This window comes from Silene latifolia, chromosome 1 (genome assembly GCF_048544455.1).
Source record: "Silene latifolia isolate original U9 population chromosome 1, ASM4854445v1, whole genome shotgun sequence".
Lineage (NCBI taxonomy): Eukaryota > Viridiplantae > Streptophyta > Magnoliopsida > Caryophyllales > Caryophyllaceae > Silene > Silene latifolia.
This window is the reverse complement of record NC_133526.1, coordinates 90,813,357-90,823,850: the sequence shown is the minus strand read 5'-3', so window position 1 is coordinate 90,823,850 and position 10,494 is coordinate 90,813,357.

The following is a 10,494-nucleotide window of genomic DNA, read 5'->3' as shown; positions in this document are numbered from 1 at the left end:
CATTACCGATATGTGTGGACCAGTTGACAGTAAAATATTACTTCCCAATTGTATTCTTTAAAATGAGACTTAAACATGTGATCATCATGATCAACAGTTGTGATCGCATTATTGTCGGATGACATATTCCAACATATACTTGTTGTAATAATTAACACTATTAATGATATGTTTCTCATGATAATGAGCGAGTAGTTCTTTAGCTAGAATTAATAGGAAATTAAGGGTAACCAACATGAGGATTGATTCATGCTTAATCTAATATGTTTTCATTATTAAATTGTTTGCTTGTTGTGATTTCAACTTATGCACATGTTATGTTTGATGAAATGCGAGCCCATGAATCCTTGTATTTTTTATCCATCACCTATCTTTTCAATGAGGCTTGTAAGCCTATACACCAACTCGAGCCTCATTAGACCATGCATATAATTGAATAGGAAGGATTAAGTCGACTTGTAGGTGTTGTACAATCTAATCGATTCGGCTCCGGGACCCAGACCTTCTTAGGGATTGTAAGCTTATAGACCAACTCGATCCCATCACAACGATAAGTGCTTGCTATATAATTGAGAACATGTTTGTATGATTTACTCACATGAACCCCCTATGAACCCATGACATCCTAGCACTTTTAGTCATTTGTTTACATCCTTCCGTTTATTGCTTGTTCTACTTTATTGCTTGCATTAGTCTAGGACACGACTACAAACCCAAATCAATTGTGACACTAGCATAAAGTGTGATAGATAGACTTAGAACCCAAAGCACACTGTCCCATGGATCGACCTTGAGTTAACAACTAACTAGTTGTTTGTTAAGAAATATAAATGTGTTTGATTGGGCGTGTGACGACAACATACCATCAGTGACATCCTGGGAAGGTTCCCGGGATGCGCATGAGTGAGGGCAAAATGCACTATAAAGGATCCGTGTTGTTCTGTGAGCCACGTACATAGCCTGGTGAGCTATCATAAGTAACCGCTCCCGACCGATTTAGGCCGGGGTGTTACAAGTGGTATCAGAGCACTTGTGCAACCGTGTGGTGATGGGAGGCAGTTGTTATATGCTCCATTGTGATCACCTACCTAGCGAGGGAGGATTCTGGGTTAGCGGTTATGCTCCCACGTGCAACGAGAACGTTCTGTTCTTCAAGTGGGGGTGATTGTAACACCCCATGTTAATTGAAAAGGTCTAGTGATAGGCTAAAATGACTAGTGCTTAAAGGGATTGAAAGTACTACTCATATCAACAAAGTGCACTTTCTTTTATGATCATCCATGCAAAGAACTCCACAGTTAAGCGTGCTTTACTGGGAGTAGTCTTAGGATGGGTGACCTCCTGGGAAGGTTCCCGGGATGCGCACGAGTGAGGCAAATAGAAGGTCGGGATCGAAAGATAGGAAAGCATTAGCAACCCACACTCTCGGAAGGAAGAATGCAGTTTTGGCTTTTAAGGAATTGGTAAGTGCATTTGAGTTCCCAAATTTATAAAATTTCTTATTTCATTTCATAATTTATTTTTAGTGTATTTCATAACTTAGTTTTCTCATAACAAAGAATTAACGATTGTCGATCTTTAATACGAACTAATATTTTTTTCATATACTTTTTTCTGGGTCCTGAAGCCACACCGTACCAGCTCATGGAGAAGTCCAAGAAAGATAAGAATGGCAACTGGATTAACCCTCGCGGTGAACAGGCCGATGTAAGTTTCTTTAATCGATTTAATTAGAAAAAATGATTTGTACGGCCACTTGTCATGTCAATAGAGGCTAAATTAGCCTTCTTATGTTATTTTATAAATTTGTAAGGTATTATTCAATTTAAAATTTAACTAACATTTTTTTCTTACTTATTACTTTTTCAGGTTGGGTAACATCGACTAATGAACCAGCCAATGCCCCGGGGAGTGCAACCCGATCCGCACGAGTCCTACTATAATGCCGCTGGAGGCTATAATGAGAAGTTGCGCTTATGGGGTCAGCGGCACCGGAGTTGTACGATCCTCCCGCTAATAGGATTGGTTGTTACTCAGTTTCTTTTTACTCACCTAGTTTGCTTTCTCGAGTCACAATGGAAAATTCACAATTGCGAGAGAAAATAGGTAGGATGGATATGGAAATGATGACCCAGAAGCACAAAGGAGATAACATGGAGGCGTTCTTGTTTGAGCAGTTTGGATGGACTCACCCTCCCCCCCTACGTGCTCAGGTGGCCCACCTACATTTGGTTGAGACGATTTCACGGATGACGGTCATCCATTTGGTAGTCAGCACGTCACCTCGATTAGGTAAATTATTAGTTTCTTAAATAAAAATCAAATCTTGAACCTTGGTAAATTAGATTTGATGAAGTTTATGTAAACCACTAACTTATATTAGATTTTATTTATAAAAGACAACCTTTATCTCTATGATTCGGTGTTGGTGTTAGTATGAAACGTATTGTTGATTGGTTCCCGCTTTGCGGTCGACTTGAAATGGATTCCCGCTTTGCGGTCGACGGGTTTGTGTGATATATTGCAGGGTTTTAATGAAACAATGTTACGTGCATTGTGTCCAGTAGCAAACCTGCTGGTTTTTTTAAAAATGCTACTTTCATATGTAACGGATTAGTCGTCACAAATCCGTCACAAGTTTCCTCCATTTGTGACGGATAGTCTGTCACAAAAACAGTGATTTGAGATGGATAGTCCGTCACAAGCACAGTAATTTGTGACGGATAATCCGTCACAAGATCGAAAATTATGGCAGATTATGTGACGGGTAATCCGTCACAAGTATAATAATTTGTGACGGCTAATCTGTCACAAGTTCATAAATATGTGACGGCTAATCCATCACATCCTCTTATTTTGTGACGGGTGACAGGTGTCATGTGGGAGAAATTGTGTGATGGATAATCCGTCCCAAATATGTCCCAGCACCATTAGTGACGGATTTGCCGTCACAGACCCGCTTTTTGTGACCATTAATAGTGACGCCTGTTTGTGACGAGCAATCCTTACAGACCCGCTTTTTGTGACGGGAAAGGCTAAATAGTGACGGGTTTGTCTGTCACTATGCCGTGTTATCCTTGTAGTGTTCCCACAACTCGGTTACATGGTTTGATTGAATTCTTCTTCACAGTTGAGAAAACAAACTCACTTTGACTTGGCAAGGAATTAGGAACGATTTTGTAAGGTTGGTCCAAAAAGGCGCTATCAGTCAAAGAAACTTGGCCAACCTCCCTAAAGTGATCGGAAATCTTAACATGTGACAAACGAGGTCACTTAACCTCATGAGATTCAACTTCTTCATCAAAAGTAACCAAATTACTAGGTGCACCAATGTCCACAGTAGTAAAATGATTCATAGGCGAATGAGAAAAAGAGAGAACTACTGCTTCCTGTGAAGGACCTTCAAGGGGAGTTCCCGCCAAAGTAGAAGATTGTGCGAAGAGGGGTCGAACCTTCATGTAAGCCCCCGATTTGGGATGGAAAAATTGCAAATTCCTCCCAAGCATCAAGTTTTTGTAATCTTTAGCAGAGAGATACAATTTTTTGTGGGATTGCTTTTTGTTAGAGAAGCTACATTTTGAAGGTTCCGGGGTAAAGGAAAGGGACGATTTACTATCATACTGAACTGGCAAGGGAGAGTAAGACTCAGAGACAGAGATGGTATTTGAGTCCAAAAGCAAGTCTGAACTCCCACTACTTACGACTTGCTCAGAGCAAACCGAATTATCCAACAACTCCATATTACTACTAGTAGTAGGTTCACTCACAATACCAGGAATCTTAGTGTCCATCTCAGCATTTATAAGAGGTTTCTTACCTTTTTGTCCCTATCTAATGGATCAAAAGGATAAGCGACTCGTTTACCATTGGGATTCAAAAGCAAGCATTCAGATACAGAGCTCAACTCACGAGCAGCATCCTTATTTTTGGGGTCAAGATTGAAGGCATGTTCAAAATCATCTCAGGCCTCCGCAAGTAAATTCAATTTCTTTAAGGTGGAGCCACGGCGGTATAAGGCTTTCACATTACACGGATCAATGTTTAGGACAAGATTGCACAAATAGCGGGCCTTAATAAACCGAGACAGCTTTAACTCACAAGCACCCAAGTTGAGCACAAGAGACATGGTAAGGGAAGAGACTTCTGACCGATTATGAGAGGGCGGAATGTCAAGATAGCACAGAAAATCAAGAGCCAACTTATAAAGACTAATAGCTAGGGAGAAATTACCATCTTTGAAAAGAGAATTACCTCGATCCTTTATCATGTGAATAGAGTAAAAAGAAGGCGCTCCCATACTCCTAATCTACTTAACTAAATCATTATCATCCAAGATCAACAATTCAGCAAGATTAAAGAGAAGAGACATATAATCCATTGAAAAAAAACTTGAAAAGAACCAGAGACGCAAAGACGCAACTAGAACCAGTCTCGACAGAAATCAAGTCACAAAAGACGAAAGATGTGACTGATTGATAAGAGAAAGAAAGCACGGAGATTTCAAACCCACTAACCCAAATGAAGCCGACGGTGGAATATAGAAGCAGAGAAAAGACAGATCCAGCAACCACACCAGAACAAAACTCGGCCAACTAAATATAGTATATGACTGCCAAAAAAAAGGAAGTACCCCGATCGAAGAGGATAAAGGTGAGAGGAGACTCTCGCCGACGACCTACAAAGTTACGGTGAGTGATACGTGCATTTTATATAGTCTTTTTAAGTCTCTTATGCACGTATTTCTATGCGATTCTCGTGGTTCTATGCTACGAAATGCCCCGAATATTCTACTTTGGTTTGTTTTGCTTTATTTGCAGGAATGGACCTGAAAGTAGCGGAATCAAGCCTTTTATCGTCCGTTTTGCTTGCATTTAGAGGACGAGTGGATTTGGAGCGGAAACGCTGTTGTCTTGGGACGTGTGAAGTCATTTCGGAAGCTAAATAAACAAGTCAATGCTAAACTCAACGAAACAAGTAGCTGGCCGAGTCAAAGTCACTCGATCGAAGGCTTTTATGATCGATCGAGTAGTTTTGGAGAGGATAAGACCTCGATCGAGTGCCTCATGTGTTCGATTGAAATGTGTTATTTAGGGTTTCCTCGATCGAGTTTTTTGTTTATTCGATCGAGAGGTTTTTGGTGGTTTTTGTTCGATCGAGCAATTCTAAATGGCTCGGTCGAGTAGTTAGTATTGGACACGGGCTTTTTAGCTTAATAACGTGTTTTAGGTCAAATAACAAATCCTTCTCCTATAAATAGGAGAGGGGTAATTAGGTTTAGAGGTTCCACTTTGACCTCTGGTTACTGCTGCTACTTTGTTCTGTTCTTTTCCCGAATCTCTTTATCTGTAATTCTTCCCTTACTCTTTCTCTTTCTTTATTCTCTCTTTAATTTGCAATGCTTACTATTCCTCTATTCTTTCGCTCTTGTTCTACCACTACTATGTCTAGCTAATTTAATCGCTATGATTTAGGGAATTCGATGAATTATTGTTATTTGCTAATTAGGTTTGTAGATCTTTCGTTGTTATCATGTCTTTATTGTTAATCACTGCAATTAACTGTAACTAGCTAATTGAATCGATGTATTTAGCTTAATTAATCTTAGTAAGCCTTAACCTAGACCGGAAGGTTGGAAGGGGTGATACTCGAAGTGAACAATAGGATGCTTTAGTGAAGGCGGAAGCTAAGCTAATAGTATTTTAGGGCGAATTAAGACCGGAAGGAGATATTCGTTACCCCTTAGACCGATACAACTGACTGATTTGTGACCTTAGCTGCAAATAACTGATATTCATTGATGACCCGACAATCCTAGTTTCTTCTCCTTATTGCTAATCTCTCTTACTCTTTTCTCTCGCTTTAATCTTATTTAGTTTAGTTTAAACAACTCAAACCCCCAGTTTAATGACCTCAGACGGACTAAATTGACAAGTAGATAGTGACCGCCTCCCTGTGGAGATCGACCCTACTTACCGCTGACTTCTGTTAGTAGTACTTAGGTATTTATTTTTGGTACTGTAACGACGGTATCAAATTTTGGTGCCGTTGCCGAGGAGGCAACTATTTTATTTACTTGGCTAATTTTGTGTGTTTTTAGCCTCAAGGGATTTATTCCTTGAGGCGGTTCTCATCTTTTTTCTTGGTGTTGTTTTGATAGGTCCTACAGGTTCTACCTTGACAATTCTAGGTAAAAGTTCGTCAAAGGGAAGGCTTGAGTAACTTTGATCTTCCACCTATGTTCCATTCTATGACGCAGCAGGTGGCTTACTGTGAGATATGTGGTATTGGTGGGCACAATGCCGCTATTTGCTTGGCGGGGAACGATGAGGTCTATGCGTTTAAGCAGCGTAGACAAGCTAGTCATCCCACTGCAATTGTGCCGCCACATCCACCTTATCAACGAGGCTATCAAAATCCTCCATTTCCTTGGCCACCGCAACAACAAGCTACTCCTCCTCTTGATACACAGAAAGAAGAGATTGCTGAACTGAAATCTTTGATGAAGACACTTGCACTCCAATTGCAAGAACGTGATTTATTTAATGACACTCAAATCTATGAACTTGAGTCTCAAATAGCTCAGTTAGCTGCTGAGACGAACTTTAGGCACGCAGAGAGTGGTCTTTCCCATGAAGGACCCGAGTTGCCTATCGATATTGATGATTTATATGACTCGGAGTATGAAGATCTATCTGAAAACGAAGCATCATACGAGGATTTCTGCGCTACACAGCAACAAATACTCGATCGACTTAGTCAAAGTGTCCGATCGTGGGGATTATCTGAGGAAGTGTTCGATCGAACAGAAACTACATCTCGATCGAACAGCTATTATAAGGAGGATCTCGATCGAGCAGTTACATGTGTTCGATCGAGTAATATTCAGGAGGAGAGTTCTCGATCGAGTTCTGTCTTTGCTCGATCGAGCACTTTGGCCAGGGAGAGCAATGAAATGTCATCTTGTCTCGTTTTGGATGACGATTTTGATTAAGACAATGGTTACGGTGAATCCCCCATTTTCAAAGTCGAGTTGGATGCCTTGGAGGCTGCAATTTACGGGATAGAACCCACGAAGGAGGGGAATGAGAAGACAACTGAGTCAGTGATTGTTTCTAGCGCGGAAAAGGTAATATACTCTTTTGTTAAAGATTCTGACATTGAGAGCAACCAACCCGAGGTAGTAAACGATAATTTCATTATTGTTCGTATTAATAGTACACTATCTCATATGAATCCTATTTTTTCTTTTGATGCTCTACCCCCTCTCGGTTGGACCAATAATTTAACAACTCTTCACCATACTTGTCATCAAAAGTTCGTTAAACTGAAATGGTGCCTTAGATTACTCTTAATTGCTCCCGAGCTCCTTTATTTTCCACCGACAGTCAATTCAAGCTTTTATATTCCGCCCGTATCTAGAGGGCAGAATTATTTTGTGGACAAATTTGGGAGCTCTCATAGGAAATCTGTTAGGCTTAAACGGTGGTACATTTCAATTTCTTATATTATTATTCTATTATGGTGCTACTTACAGTTTTGTGTAGCACATTCGCAGTTATTTGATCGGTTGCTGCGTGCTTTGAGCTGTTTTGACTGGGTTAAACTAAAGTGGCTGAAGAAAGATAAGAAGAGGTCGTGCGGAACCTATCTAAAACCAGCGCTGACCGAGAGGCAACGCGGATTTTAATAGTTTGTGTTTAGATTTTTAAGACATTTTAATTAGTACTGTGTGCTCTAGCTTTTAGTAATTAGTTTTCTCGACTATAGACTGCGAAACATTTTAGACTTGGTTTTGGTAGTATTTTTGGTCGTTATTTGCGTAATGCAGGTACAGGAGAGATGCCTTGGGCTGCGTGCAGGAGGAAAAATTCGATCGAATCATCCCTGTTGTTCAATCGAACCGCTTTCCAGGATATTTATTCGATCGATCACCTTTATGTGGTCGATCGACCATTGTGCACTTCAGGGCGATTCGATCGAGCTGTTACTTCTTCGATCAAAAGCTCCGTTTATTCGATCGAGAGTTGCTTATTGTCGATCAAATATTCCTGCATTCTATTCGCAAATTAAGTTGACCGGATAACTACGACTTCCCTTGTTTCTGGCTGGTTTGGGGAGGTCCGTCTATATCGCGCTATTTTGTAAGTTTCTAGCTCTTCTCTCATTTCCTTTAGTTTGCATTGTTCCCTTTCCCATATTTGTGTTGCTGCTGTTAGTTGTTGTGTACAATGAGGGCATTGTACAGTTCGGTTTGGGGAGGGTATATGCATCCATATCTGTGTCTACATATTGTTTTTATTGCATTTCTGTTTCACGTCTATTGCATTTCCGTTTGTATTGTTATTTATTTCAAACAAAAAAAAATTCAAAAATCCCATAAAAATAAAAAAAATTCGAGAAAATACAAAAAATTTCACGTTTAGTTCTGCATTTAGGTTGAGTCGGAATGGTAGTTTTCTATGATTCAATTGCATTACATTTAATCTTTTTACCTAAGCCTTGCAATTTTAGCATCTTTTAGCATAGTCTTTTGCATAATCTACGAGTTTTTTGTTTTAATACAGCTGAACGAATAGACTTGACCTGAAATTTTGGCAATCTACTTATAAATTCTAAGGAACTAGAGCTTTATAAACTAGTGTCATTTGTGACCAGTTTCATGTAGGTTTGTGAGTAGTTACTCCTTGCATAACATGTATCATCAATTTGCACATATATGAAATTCAATTGCTTTTTGCCTACATACATTCGGGTTAGTGGGTGGTGTCACATGCAGGGAGGTGCTTACATTCCCTTTTCTTTAATTTTTAAACATTTAACTCCACATTAGCCAAATTTGCCTGTTGACCCTTAGCTACATCCAAATTTAGCCTGCCTTGTCAAGCTAATTTAGTGTATGTTTCGCGGTATATATTTCATTGTGCCAAGTTTGGCTTGTATCTGATGATTGGGAGTTGGTAATTTATGAAGAAAAGGAGGATGAGAAAAGAAAATTGAAAAAAAATATAGAATTTGAAAAAAAAACTGAAAAAACGTGAAGAAAAGAAAAAGAAGAAAAAGAAAAGAAAAAAGAGAAGTATGTTCGATTGTTGACGGTTTCTGCTCCTATACTTTACTTATATCTATTGAGGAGTATGTTCAGTTCGGTTTGGTGAGTTTTGGTGCCAAATGAAGGGCACATGTGTTTAATTCTATAATTGAGTGAGAATCGGATGTTGTTATATGGTTCTGTTTAGGTACTAGCTTGGCCGCCTATACCTCCACATTCCCATAAATGTTTTGCCTTTTCTTACCGATTGCCTCACTAAACCATATTTTTGTAAGCCCTCGATTGTGACAGACCTTGTTTGGTTGGAATGTATACGGTAATTAGAATTGTCTACCATATTAGTTGCATGCATGTTTATGTGGGTTGTAGTTTAGGTGAGCGACTATATTTCTTTCTCTCTTACACTCATATGCTTACCCTTTGCTTCATGAGAGAAGAGTGACCCGTGAGAGTCCGATTTTAAAGGTCTTGTAAGGTCGACAGTTCAGCTTTAATATAAATATCTCATAACTCATTTGCATTTGACTGTTTTGCTATAAGTATTAGTCCGCTTGCATTAAATCGGTTTAAGTGGGCATTTGTAGCTAGCTCTGAGCTTTCTTTTCCGTTCCTTTAGTTTGCATTTAGTTTACTCGAGGAAGAGTAAAGGTTCGGTTTGGGAAGATTTGATACGTGCATTTTATATAGTCTTTTTAAGTCTCTTATGCACGTATTTCTATGCAATTCTCGTGGTCCTATGCTACGAAATGCCCCGAATATTCTACTTTGGTTTGTTTTGCTTTATTTGCAGGAATGGACCTGAAAGTAACGGAATCAAGCCTTTTATCGTCCGTTTTGCTTGCATTTAGAGGATGAGTGGATTTGGAGCTGAAACGCTGCTGTCTTGGGACGTGTAAAGTCATTTCGGAAGCTAATAAATAAACAAGTCAATGCTGAAATCAACGAAACAAGTAGCTGGCCGAGTCAAAGTCACTCGATCGAAGGCTTTTATGATCGATCGAGTAGTTTTGGAGAGGACAAGACCTCGATCGTGAGCCTCATGTGTTCGATCGAAATGTGTTATTTAGAGTTTCCTCGATCGAGTTGTTTGTTTATTCGATCGAGAGGTTTTTGCTGGTTTTTGTTCGATCGAGCAATTCTAAATAGCTCGATCGAGTAGTTAGTATTGGACACGGGCTTTTTAGCTTAATAACGTGTTTTAGGTCAAATAACAAATCCTTCTTCTATAAATAGGAGAGGGGTAATTAGGTTTAGAGGTTCCACTTTGACCTCCGATTACTGCTGCTACTTTGTTCTGTTCTTTTCCCGAATCTCTTTATCTGTAATTCTTCCCTTACTCTTTCACTTTCTTTATTCTCTCTTTAATTTGCAATGCTTATTATTCCTCTATTCTTTCGCTCTTGTTCTACCACTATTATGTATAGCTAATTTAATCGCTAGGATTT